The following is a 14359-nucleotide window of genomic DNA, read 5'->3' on the forward strand; positions in this document are numbered from 1 at the left end:
TATAGATAATTACTTGTTAGCCTTACATACGAAATGGATCTTTAACCTACTTGACGAAAACGCGGAAGCTGATTGGAAACAAATCGAAGGCCCCTTTATCCAAGGTAACAGATTAGAAGCGCTTCTTAATGGGAACATAGGAACAAACAATGCAATCACAAGGCGTATACTTCCTATGCGAACGTTACGTTGCGCAATAACGGCGTGCAAACAACTCTTTGAAATTACAGATCCAAAGTCAAACAGCCGTCCGCTTTGGCTAAACAAAAAAGTAAAATTCCGCTCAAATGTTGTTTTTATGCCATCACTTATAGATTCCAATATAATTTTTCACCAGGATTTATTGAATAGAAACGGCGAGTATCTACAATATGACACATTAGTAAATAAATTTAACTTTACCCCTAACAACACAGATTTTGTCCAATTCATAAAATTAATATCGAGTCTCCCAGAAGAATGGGATTCGGGTAACGCAGCAACGTTCCGATCGTATAGAACCCAAACATTAAAATTATTTATCCAGCAGTATAACTCCACCAAATCGGTTTACGAAAAAATACAAACAACAATTCTCTTTCCTCCAAAACCTCAATTAAAATGGCACTGGACCTTAAATTGCGGGAGTGCACGTCTGCCATGGAAGAAAATTTACCGCAACCTCTACAATTCAACAATCGAAAACAAACTAAGAAGCTTTCAGATAAAGCTTAACTTAGGCGCAATTGTTACAAATGACTCCCTTTATTTGTTTGGTAAAACCGAATCTAACCAATGTACTTTTTGCAAAAAGGCCACGGAAACCCTGTACCACTTGTTTTATTTGTGTCCTGCTACGTGTCTATACTGGGAAAACGTGAGTGCGTGGTTAAGTACTAAACTACGAATATCGTGTGTTTTTTCCCGCGAGCAATTACTCTTTGGAGTGCACAAAAACGAACCGTGCAAAACATTTGTGAATTGTGTCCTTTTATGCGCGCGATATGTTATTTATCAATGTAAATATGCCGACACTGTCCCGACTATGTTACGATTTTTACTGTTGCTATCTTCTGTGCGAACTTCCGAGCGATATTCGGCTTTAAAAAGAGGAAGTATGACAAAACACAAAAGTAAATGGTCGTTAGCTGCTTGAGAGCTTCACTATTTTGATTTGTTTTTCTTTTTTTTTGTTCGTTTTTTCGCTATCTATTTTATTAATAAAAAAAAAAAAAAAAACAGCAACACATCAAAAATTACGCAATACAATAAATATCCCATTACATGTGAAGTTATACATTAATTATTGCTTGTGATGTGAAGCAGGCGGGTTGATTGCAAAGTCTCCCCGGCCTTTACCAAAAGAGATTGAGTTGGCAATTAAGCCTTGTAAGCCAGGCACGCCTTGGCGTAAGATTACAGATGAACAAGCTATTTTTTTTGATAGGGTTCAGGAGTCCTTACGGGACTTTTGTATCCTTGTTAATTAGAAAGTTCCTGCACTTACTTGCGCAGATTGGTTCATGAAATAAAGTAATATAATGCAGACGTTGCAGTGTACACTCGAGATTAGTCAATTTGACAGGCTTGCGTTTTCAAAGTATTTGCGAATCCGTTTCTAGAAACGCTGTTTGTTTAAGTGAGGGAAATGCGATTAGAAACGCGGTCAGAACACAATCGTAGAGCGCCTTAAGGAAATCGCTTGATTTCCGTTTTTTTTTTAATTTTTAATTAGGGTTGCATTCGGTGAGCACTAAAGTAAGCGATGCATTAAAATTATTTACATCAAATATTTAAGACATTACAAACGAGTATAGGGTTTATTCCTAAAGTCGCGTTTAAAGACTTCACGAAATTAAAACATATAGTTTGCGCGTGAATGAATTACAATGCTTTTAAGTACTTCCGACTCGCGTGCAGCGTAGCCTATACAATTTAGAGTTTCCTGAACTGAAACTAAAACGCGTGAATTATTTAAAACAATTTGGACATTACACAAAATTGTTTCGCGCACAACAAATTAAATCTTTTTGATATATGCATGATTTGCAAAATTCGACACATTTAAATGGTTTAAGAAAAATCGCATAAAAACAATTTACAGACCTTTCAGTCGATATTTTTACTTATTATAAATATATAATTTTATTTTTATTTTAAAATATAATAGAATTTTCACCTGATAAACTAGGCAGAATCGCAGTTTAGTGAAATCCATGTGCAATTGCGTTTTCCATGATTCCAAACGGTGGTGATGTCTTTATCGGCAACGGTTGTTTATATTTTGTGTTCCGGATTCCAAGCAAATGCTTTGCTGACGAGATGGAGCGTTTTTCGACGTATCTTTCGATGAAATCAGTTCTTCCAACAGCTAGCTTCTTGCAGGTTTCAAGCATAATAGTTTTTAGGCGGTCGTTTGTAGGTAGTCCGTACAGATTAAGGTACATCTTCTTTTTGAGCTTCGTTCGACGACTTTTCTTGTCCATAAGAAATAGAGTTCTTTCTTCCTCACTCGAAGGCAACAATTTGAAGCTGCGTGTTGATTACATGTCTCTTTAAACTAATTTGCCTCGGCAATCAACCTCACTATTACTTCAATAAGTATTGCTGTTGTCTGATTACAATTCCACACAGTTTGTGTTGGCTATTATGGGCAAACCGGCTAATGCCGGCAAGCACAACCACTCACTGTATTGACTAGAGAAGACTGGATATATATTGATAGAACGCGGTGCTTATAACAAGGTGAAAATTTGCATGAACAAAAACAAAGGCGACACAGAAAAGCGGAAATGTTTCATATCCCGAAGCCTTTTTGTCAGCCGGGAACTGTTACAATAACGCGTTCACACAGGTGAAATACTTTTATCTATAACGGAAATATGTGCCACGATATAACATTATTCATGTGTGAAACAGCCGAATGCTTTGTTCTCAGAATGACAGCGAGTGTTTGGTAAAAGGCGTGAAAAAGTGTCAAATCATAAATCGTAACATATTTGATAAATACACAGATTCTATAAACGTTTAAAATATTCAATTAACCTCTAAATTGACCCCTGTCGTTACAGATGCTACAATATCACAAACACAGCAGCAAGTTGTTTATTTCATTGAGGTTTTCGTTCTTTGCTTTTAAGTTACATACTTTTGTCGTAATTACATTTTGGATTGCTGTTAATTTTTGAAGGTCCACCTGTCCGCCAAATTTGTTTTGTAATTTTACCGGTCTATAAGCTAAAAAGGTTGGAACCCCTGGCCTAAATGAAAGAGCGCGAAATCTTTGACTAAGCTAAAAGCGGATCAGCCAGAGAATGCGCCGTGCTTTGAAAAATGAAACTTTGGGTAGCTTGAACTATATACAAAGGCTTTTTCATGCAGCACGCCATTGTTTTCATCTTTTAATATAAAAATACTTCACGTTTCGGCATATCTTTTCACGTCATTTAAAAGTTTTTTTCAAGGTCCCTGATTTGGAGTTGGCCAATGCAACCGCAGTAAATTTGTCGGGGATTTCGCGAAGGGGCGCATAAAAATTGTTCAAGATATTGTCACAGTTGCGTCATAACATTACGTCTTAATTCCTTTAATAGTAGCCTATTGTGGGGCTCGAGTTTAAGTTGTTGAACTTAGAATTGTTTATTCAACAGAAGGGCGTTCTAATTGACGCTTTCGTTTTTTTAGTGGCCATGAAGCTATTTAAAATATTGCAACTGAATATGTTTTGTTTTTCTAAAATAATTGTTAGCATTTTAAAAACCATATAGGAATATGGCCATTTCCATATGATTGACTATTTGTGAACTATTTACGTAAAGGCAAACTATCACGACCTGTGTTTTTTTATTCGCTGCACAATTAGCACGGCAGTTTACTTTAAATGCAGTTTATTGTCATAGAAATATTTATTTTCAATCTAAAAATTAACTGGAAGTGAAAAGGATTATTTGAATGTTGTTAGAATTAATGTATTTAAAAAGAAATTGTCCGAAATAAAGGCGTAAATTGCAGACAGACAATTTTTCTATATGTATATTAGCCAGGTTGATATATCTTATTTGGATGATAGACTAAAGGGCGTACAAAAAGATTACGACACATGGTGGGCCACAAACTGTTTTATAAAAAAAATTAGGCCTCGGAATAAAAAAGTTTTGAAACCACTGCACTACACGTTCTGGTGTTACAATTGTATTAGTCGATGAACGAACGTCGAACAACCAGTTTCAAACTATTGATCGGCGAAGCAAGTTAGCATAAAGCAGATGCCACTTGCAAATATTAACGCAGTACAAGTCAATAACTAAGAAGGTTCACGTTTGGGGCAGTTAAGATACTCTAGTTTTAGTGAGCCCTTAAGTAACTCTGGTGAGTCCCAAAAGAAACTAACTCCAAGTCTAACTCCGATCATTTATGGAGCAAATACGAAATGTCAATTAAGATGTTTACACTGGGGTGCGATTAGCAATACTTTGACGCAGAATGCGTGTAACAAATAAATCTGCCACAACGCACTATTTGCAAAACACAGACGTCATCAAGTAAGTGCGAAAGCATTGGCCAGCTGATATCACATAACCCTACAGTATTCATGGCGCCTTATAGGTTGAAAATTTTTACAAACGTAGGCCCTCACAATAGAACGAAAAAACACCATGCGTAAGTAGCATATTTAGTTAGAACAGGGGTGGGCAATTATTTTTAACCGCGGGCCGCATGAGAAACTTAAAACGCTGTGGCGAGCCAGGTCAAAAATAAGATCTCAAATACACGCAATATGAGTTAGACAGTATATAGGCTCTGACGGGATAAAACAAATAAGCTAACAACCTTGTTATTATGTTTGTAGTTGTGCTAAAATTTGCAATTCAGGCCTAATTTAAAGAAGACTTTGCGCGAAGCGCAAAATAACTGCGAATATATTTGTTTTAAAATTTCGACTTTAATTTAGATTTATAGGGGGACGTGACGCATTGAGCACAGATAAAAATATAGACTACATATCTTGTTGATATATTGGCATTTATCAAGTTGTGGGGTGCATTGACGCAAAAGTTAAGATTATAATACGTAAAAATGTCTCACAAAAAACATACAATGTTTTTTTTTTGCTTTTTGAGGCTCTAAGTTACCAGTGTGTTACTTAAGATACAACGGCCACATTGCAAAGACGGTATAAATCGGGTTCATTAACTAAATGAGGTTGATGACATGTGTGAGTACGAGATCACGTATAAGATGGGACGGGACTCCTAAGTACAATCTCAAGGCGATATATTCTTCAACGTGGTTCTTGTCTCCGAGCATAGACCGAAGGTGAGACGTCTGTCTTGCAAAAATGTTCTTTGTCTTGAAGTTTCTCTGGTTCTTCTTCTTTGGCGTCGACTATAAGATTCTAGATTATCAGGATAATAATCTGAATCTGATTGGGTTCTTCTGTCTTCTGGTGAACTTTCCTTAGACTTAGCTTGAGCACTTGGTATGTGCGTTGGTCTTTTCTCTCGTCCGAAGGTCGAGCTTGATGGCCAATCACTACCCAAATCTACAAATGGGTTGAGAGTCCTTTTTGCTGAATGCGCTGATGAATCTTCTGACGAAGGGCTAACAGCGTCCCATTCGTCTAACTGTTTGTTTTCTACTGAACTTTGTGGACTGTAACCTGAACTAGATTTAACAGCCGAACAACTTGTAAATTGATCCTGATTACTGGACATTTTATTTTTGTAAGCAATCCTTTTTATACACAAAACTTAGAAGAGAAATTTTCTGTGCGAGAAAAAGATTATGACGCAGCAATGACACGGCAAATTGTTACATTATCTAATATTAATTTCGTCACACGGGTGTTGGCTTATCGCCTTTCTCTCTCAACTTATCTCCTACAAGGAAGTTAGAATCTGTCCATATTAGTACACGAAAAGCGGCTTCTAACTGTAAACACAATTTCAATCATTGTTTTGAGATGCGGCTAATGTGCCAATTCTCAACGCGGCGATTTTTAAGGTCATACTTTTTAGTACAATATAAGGAAGGATATGCGTCACGATATAACATTTATCATGTGTGAAACAGCCGAATGCTTTGTTCTCATAATGACAGCGAGTGTTTGGTAAAAGGCGTAAAAAAAGTGACAAATCATAAAATATTTGATAAATATACAACAGGATGTTTTTGGTAAGGATGCGTTATGACAATTTTGATAATTAGACAAGAAATAATAAAGGGCGCATGTTTTTGTTGTTCGTTAATTACTTAAATCGATTAATTAAACACGTAAAAATGGCCACTGCCACCACAGATACTCGGCCGCTAAATTTTTGGCCAGGGTGCATATAAAGCCCTGGCTGTTTGTTTCCTTGTTTGTGTTGTTATGTTTTTTTGTTTGTGGAATGCTCGTGGAGCGTTGGTCGCGAATTGTCCGATCATTGAACGCGTTTGCGCGATTGTTTTTTATGCTTCAATTCATGCTTCTTCGACATTTGTTTCATCGTTCTTGTGTGCCAGGTGGCACGCTTCTTTTGTGTTGCAACGATGATCTTGACGTCAGCATTTGCTGATTGCTTGAAACATCGTTTGCTTGCTGTTCGAACTCAATGTTCGCATCTTGACGTCAGCATTCGCTGATTGTTTGAAACATCGTTTGCTTGCTGTTCGAACTCAATGTTCGCCATGACAGAGCAGTGCTGTTTCGCTTTTGCCGTCGAAATTTGTGAAGCATCTGGGGAAAACCCCGTTCGGTGTTCTTTTGAAAACCGATCCGCGCCTTGCGTTTGATCTCTGCAGCGCCCAACGCTTGTTTGTGTTTGTTTCTGAAAATTAAAATAATTTTCGGCAGATATGTTGTCCAAATATTGGGGAGTACACTGTGGCAATTTAGGCCATTCAAACACTTACACTTTGATTGCGAATATATTCTTTACTCTTTATATATATCAATTTTTTTTTTTTTTTTTTTTTTTTTTTTTTTTTTTTTTTTATATATATAGGCGCTTTAGGTTACATTTCAAATACACAAATTACAATTCATAATTACTCACATTACACATCTCTTTGCGATTTAATGAAATTACACATATATTATAGCGATTACACATTTTTTTTCAATCTCGGTTATTTGCGATTAATGGGCGATAATTGCAACGATTAGGTTATAATAATTCACACAAGTTGATCCAGTGCTCCCGATTCATGCAGTTCTCGTTATTTATTGCTCAATTACTTCCTCCAAGTCAATTGGAATTTCATTTTCGTTTTGTGCCTCAGCGATTTGTGGGTTTCTATTGAAAATCGGAAAACGGTGCTGAAAATTCTGCCACCGATTCTGTAAGTGTGGTCTTAAAACGGGCCTTAGGCGGATTAGACAATTCCTTATTGTGGATATTGTTAGAATTAGTCCCCATGACAAGGATAATATTGTCAAAAATGAGAAAATGGCATTTAGGATTGGATTTGTGACCGTTGATAGTAGCATTAAGAAACTATTTCTTAATAGTTTTTCAGGATTCGCGTGCAAAGGATTTGTTATTTGATTTGATGATTCATTGATTTGCTGGCCTTCTATGAAGTATTTTAAGCGCTCTGTTTGCAGACTTGAGGTTCTTAAAGTAGCGATTATTGCTTCTAAATCGTTTGCTTGATTTGAGTCATATCCTAGAATAGTTGACGTCACAGCAAAATCATTGGCTACCTGAGTTTCATTGATGGGCATTAGTGTTGGTGAGAGTTGCATCACATCGTTCGATGCATGTACGAGCGTGTAATTTAGGAAAAGGTAAAATATTCCTTTTATTTTGAAACGTAAGATGCGATTGGGTTTGTACGTTTCTAAGTGAAGGACCATGGTTGATGCGTAGCCTGCAGTGGTATACTGAAAAACCTGCTTTTGGGGTTTGTTAGAGTCGCGACCTCCTACTTTTTCCAAAAGTGGCCTCGTGGCAAAATAGCCACCGTAACCTAGAGACCGCTTTAAACGTAACGTTTGGGGGGAACAAGTTATCTCCGAAATGGTGTCACCTGTTCGTGTTGCGAACCTTTGTGTCCCTGTGAGTATTGATAGTATCTGCGAAGGGAATATCGCAGCTTGATTTGTTAAGCTTAAAGAAATGAGACGTTGAAGTTTGCACTCGATAAATGGCGTCGCGATCGACGCATTGAGATTTTGCTGAACATGGGGCCCAGTGATGTATTGATATTGAGAGGCTTTTTATCTCCAAACGGTAAGGCATTCCATTGTCGGAGAAATGTAACGACAATGTGGTATTTTGCACAAATTTTATTTGCGGGCATATTAAGTTGCGAGGGGGTTGCCATATGAAACTGATATGGTTTAACTCGCAGTGTCCGCTTCGGACGTTGCAGTGCGTTAATTCCTGGTAGGGCGATATTAATTTATCGTTTTGATGGTCATAAAGAATTGTTGAGCGCGTTAACACGGCGTTGGTTATAGTTTCGTGGGTCGTAGTCGGCCATTTATATTCGTATTTCGGGCGGTTGTGTGACCATTGGGATTTTTAGAAAATGGTGATCTGGTTTGTACACGGCCACACGGCAGCGTTTTACTGTATTGGGTGTGTGTCTATAACACGGAGGAGAAGATTGGATATCATATTCAGCCTTTTTTAATTGAGGGTTGCACACTGGGAGCACTAGAGTAAGGGATGCGCTTAAATTATTTACAAAACATACTAAACAGATTACTAACGGGGTTAAGACTTTCATTGTGGTGTTTAAGGGGAGTAGTCCTCGAGATAGGCGGGTGTTCTAGGAATTCGTGCGCCTGCACGCCGCTGAGTTTGAGGTGCTGGCTCTGGGGGATGACTTATAACTCCCTGTTTCCGATTTTTGGTTCGTTTGCGTTTGGTCTGTGAAGCAGAATGTTGGAAATCGGTTTGAGTCTCGTTTTCAAATGGTTCATTATCACCAATCGAATCTTGTATTGTCTCATTTAGCGTCCGCGCTGCTTTTAAGCGATTTATTGAAACGACGTAAGGTTTTGCATTTCTGAGAATCGTATAGTATTTTGGCGTTCGATTTATTACGCGATATGGACCATTGAACATTGGTTGTAAGGGTCGCCTGACAGCGTCGTGTCGTAAATACACTTGCTTGCAGGTTTGCAAGCGTGGGTCAACATATGTTGTTTGATTGGTTGGTTGTCTAGGCTGACGGTATTTGAAACGTCCTAAATATTCTTGCTGTCGTGTCATAAATTGACTATCTGGTTCGTTGCACTCGCCATTTCCTTCAAAGAATTGGCCTGGTAATCTGAGACTTGCGCCGTAAATTATTTCGGCTGGTGTTGCCTCTAATTCCTCCTTGCAAGAGGACCGTATTGCTAACATTGCCATTGGCAGGCAGTGATACCAGTCGTCAGTATTTAAGGCTGCTTTTAATGCCTTTTTTATTATCTGAATGTTTCTCTCTGCGGCGCCATTTGCTTGTGGGTTATACGCAGTTGTGTGTATATGGCGTATGCCAAGGAATTTCATTGCTGAGGCCCATTCTGTACCCATAAATTGGCTTCCTTTATCAGTTGTTAGAATTTCTGGGACACCATAATTCGCAACCCAAGCGTGCATAAAAGCATTTAGCACGGTTTCAGCGCGTATGTCCGGAATAGGTGCCGCAACTGGATATCGTGAAAATCTATCTACCATCACTAGAAGGTAGGAATATCCATATGACTCAGGCAAAGGGCCGGCTAAGTCGCAATTAACTTGTTGAAATTTACTTGTCATATCAGGGTATTGTTGAAAAGGTGAGATTGTATGCCTAGTTACTTTTGTTCGTTGGCAAGCATTACAAGTAGTAGCCCATAATGTTACATCCTTTCGCAAACCAGGCCAAACGTATCGCTCTGCTATCATTTTTATCGTTTTCTTAATTCCTGCATGGGACATATTATGGACGCTGTCGAATATCATTCGTCTAAATCCTGTGGGGATTAACGGCCTGCTTCGGTTAGGTGCACTTATGTCACAAAGTAACGTTTCACTAGAATCTGGTACGGGTTTGCGTTCTATCTTTAAAGAATGTTCTTGTCTTTGCGCTTTTGCAATTTCATTCCAATTTATCTGGGCTGCATGCCTGAAAATATGATTTACTTCAGGCCGTGACATTAAATCAGCAACGATATTAGAGGTGCCAGGCAGGTACCTTATATCTGTCGTGAATTCAGAGATGAACGCTAGATGTCTCGCTTGTCTATTATTATCTGATACGCGTTCCGAATTGAATGCGGAAACAATCGGTTTGTGGTCGCAAAAACAGGTGAATTTTCTACCTTCAAGGAAATAACGGAAATGTTTTATTGCTTTTACTATCGCTAATAGCTCTCGATCATACGTTGCGTAATTACGCTCGCACTTATTGAGGGATTTTGAAAAGAAACCTAGGGGCTGTACTTTTTCTCCGATTTTCTGTTGCAAAACAGCGCCGACGCTTTTATCGGAAGCGTCCGTAACTAAAGAGATTTCAGCCTCAGGATTTGGATAAGCAAGCAGTGTGTAATTCATTAAGCACTGCTTGGCCCTCTCAAATGCTGAATTGGCCTCCTCAGTCCATTGGACAATAGCATTGCGTCTTGAATTTTTACCTTTTATGAGGTTGTATAGTGGAGCTAAGGTTTTTGAAAGACAAGGAACCAGTGGACTATAGTAGTTCCCCATTCCGATAAATTTTCTAAGACCTTTCGTGTCACTAGGTCTTGGAAAGTTCTTAATAGCCTCGACCTTATCAGGTGTAGGTCGGATCCCTTCGGGACTTATTACGTGCCCTAGAAAAGTTACGCTTTTTCTACCATAGGCACACTTCTTAGGATTTAGTTTTAAGCCAAAATCGCTTAGGCGTTGAAAAACTTCTTTAAGGTGTTGTATGTGCTCTTGCTCATTTCTACTGAACACTAGGATGTCGTCTACATAACAGAATACAAAAGTGAGTCCTCTCATGGCGAAATCTATTAATCTCTGAAAATTTTGAGCAGAGGTTTTAAGTCCAAAAGGGCTCCTTACGAAATGGAATAACCCTAGAGGGGTCGCCAGGGCTGTCTTGTGCATGTGATCCTTTGCAATCGGGATCTGGTGGAATGCCGACTTAAGGTCTAGACATGAATATATAGATGATCCATGTAAAAGGTCATAGCTTGTTCTCAAATTTGGTAGGCTATACTTGTCGTCAATTAGTAGTTGTTTAATTCCCTATAATCCCCTACAATTCTTATCTCGTCAGTTCCCGCTTTTGGGACTGCATGCATACGTGTAGAAAAGTTGGAACAACTTGGCACTAGCAAGCCAGAGTCAACCATCTGGGCTATTTGTTTTTTTAATTGCGCGTAGCGTTCTGGGTGGACCCTTTGTGCACGGGCCGAAGGGGGTCGACCAGGCATTGTGGGAAGGTACTGCACAAAATTATGCTTCACTTCTGCGTGAAAATCTACGGGTGACATTAACTCTGGAAATTCTTTAACCAAATTTTCATATTGAATTTGAATTGGGAGCTCAGTTTCGTCTGTGCACTTTACATGATGGACGACTTTTAATTGCGTCTGTAATTTGGTACATTCCAAGAGGTTAGTCGCCGAATGTAATACCAATTCATGCTCTTTTAGGAAATCATACCCTAATATTGGTGTTTTAACCTCACATATGTTAAAATTTCCTTTCATAGCTCCAAAACCTATGTCGATATCGATTTGTTTCTTTCCAAAACTTTTTATTTGTGCACCGCTCGCTGTACTAAAGCGTGATGGATATTCGGTGTTATCAAAGTCGGTTTTTGGCATAAAGCTTTCTACCGCGCCACTATCAACTAAATACACTTGGTTTGAAATTTTATCCAAAACATAAGGCAGCGTCTGATTTGCTTCTAACGAAACGTACTGATTCTTTTTCCCTAAATGATTTACATTCGGCTTTTTATGATTGCACGGTGGTTCGCAACGAATTGCCCTATCTCCGAACGTTTCATGGTACCAGCATATTTGTTTACTTTCCTGCTGTACACGAGGATCATTTACTCTCTGAAAACCCGCACCGTAGTTTCTTTGAAAAGGTCTACTTGAATAGCTTGTAGTTGGGCGAGCGTCGCCATACCGTTGGTCGCGCGCCGGGAAATCCCGTCTGGCAGTTTGATAAAATGTGCGCTCTGATTTACGCATGCCGCTTTCCGGATAGCTAGGTTTCCAATTCGCTCGTTGATTATTTTGATGCCCTATGTTAGCTTTATTCGTTACCGATCGCTGGGCAGTCATAAGTTCGTTTACTTTAGCGGTTAAGGAAGCCATATTATCAACCTCTTCATCTTGTTTTGGAATACTATTGCTCTTTTTTGTTATGTCATGGAATTCATCTGCGTATTTTCCAAGTCCCCTTAAGGTTTTGCCTTTTTGCGCTTGTATAGTTGGGCGTATTACCTCTGGCAGTAAATCTATAAATCGACTATGCAATATAGCTTTTGCTGTTAAGTCCTTTTCGGGATCCAAGGGGCACAATGCCATTAAGCGTGCTAACAATAGTGACGGCCTTTCATTTAATTCTGCACCCTGTGCATTTACTCTTCTGACCCATTCGGTGGGGTTAGTGCCAAACACATGACTTAAAATTGCTTTCTTTAATGTGGTATAAGGATTTTTAGCGAGACTAGCCTCCGCAAGCTGGGTGGCATATTTACTAGACTGGTCGGACGTAAAAGATGCGGCTAATAAGGTGAATCTAGTATTTTCATCAACGATTCCATTTGATTCATAAAATTTATCCAAAAACACAAAGTATGACTTAATTTTATTGCTCGTCCAGACAGCTGGAATCTTCAAAAGGGAATTTCTTAAACTACTTATACCCAAATCACCCTCTCGTTCATTGTTTGAACTTGAATCTCCATTTTGCGGGTTTATACCCGAAGTAGACGGGGTATTATCGCTCACCAACGGGGCCTCATTTGCTTGTATTGTAACGTCCTGATTTTCTGCGGTAACAGTTTTGTTTTGCGCGTCTAATAGACCCCCCATATCAGGATCTGAAGTTTCAGAGGTTTCACCTGACGCCATTTTACTCCTAGTTTTACTTCGTGTTACTCTAGGCGTAAACTTAGATTTTTTTACTTTACTTTTAGCGGGAGGTTTTAGGGTAGCTTTTTGTCTGATGTTTTTAAAAGAGAACTGCACTTCACGCGACATGCACTATAAATTCAAACATACACTTACTAATTTCGCGACGAAGCAAACGTAGGCTCAATATAATCTCGATGAGTTGGGCTGTTGGCGAGGAAGGTGTAGATGATCTTCCTCGTGCAGTCGAGTCGACGGTGAGTTGAGGTTCCGTAGTTGACCGCGTAGTATTTGACCAAGACGTCCACTTTCGATGTTGAACTATTGTCTATTGCTCTTCGACTTTCCTGCAGTCGGCTGCACCAATTTGTGAGTACGAGATCACGTATAAGATGGGACGGGACTCCTAAGTACAATCTCAAGGCGATATATTCTTCAACGTGGTTCTTGTCTCCGAGCATAGACCGAAGGTGAGACGTCTGTCTTGCAAAAATGTTCTTTGTCTTGAAGTTTCTCTGGTTCTTCTTCTTTGGCGTCGACTATAAGATTCTAGATTATCAGGATAATAATCTGAATCTGATTGGGTTCTTCTGTCTTCTGGTGAACTTTCCTTAGACTTAGCTTGAGCACTTGGTATGTGCGTTGGTCTTTTCTCTCGTCCGAAGGTCGAGCTTGATGGCCAATCACTACCCAAATCTACAAATGGGTTGAGAGTCCTTTTTGCTGAATGCGCTGATGAATCTTCTGACGAAGGGCTAACAGCGTCCCATTCGTCTAACTGTTTGTTTTCTACTGAACTTTGTGGACTGTAACCTGAACTAGATTTAACAGCCGAACAACTTGTAAATTGATCCTGATTACTGGACATTTTATTTTTGTAAGCAATCCTTTTTATACACAAAACTTAGAAGAGAAATTTTCTGTGCGAGAAAAAGATTATGACGCAGCAATGACACGGCAAATTGTTACATTATCTAATATTAATTTCGTCACACGGGTGTTGGCTTATCGCCTTTCACTCTCAACTTATCTCCTACAAGGAAGTTAGAATCTGTCCATATTAGTACACGAAAAGCGGCTTCTAACTGTAAACACAATTTCAATCATTGTTTTGAGATGCGGCTAATGTGCCAATTCTCAACGCGGCGATTTTTAAGGTCATACTTTTTAGTACAATATAAGGAAGGATATGCGTCACGATATAACATTTATCATGTGTGAAACAGCCGAATGCTTTGTTCTCATAATGACAGCGAGTGTTTGGTAAAAGGCGTAAAAAAAGTGACAAATCATAAAATATTTGATAAATATACAACAGGATGTTTTTGGTAAGGATGC

The sequence above is a fragment of the Ascidiella aspersa genome, chromosome 5, assembly GCF_963924565.1.
Source record: "Ascidiella aspersa chromosome 5, kaAscAspe10.2, whole genome shotgun sequence".
Taxonomy (NCBI): Eukaryota; Metazoa; Chordata; class Ascidiacea; order Phlebobranchia; family Ascidiidae; genus Ascidiella; species Ascidiella aspersa.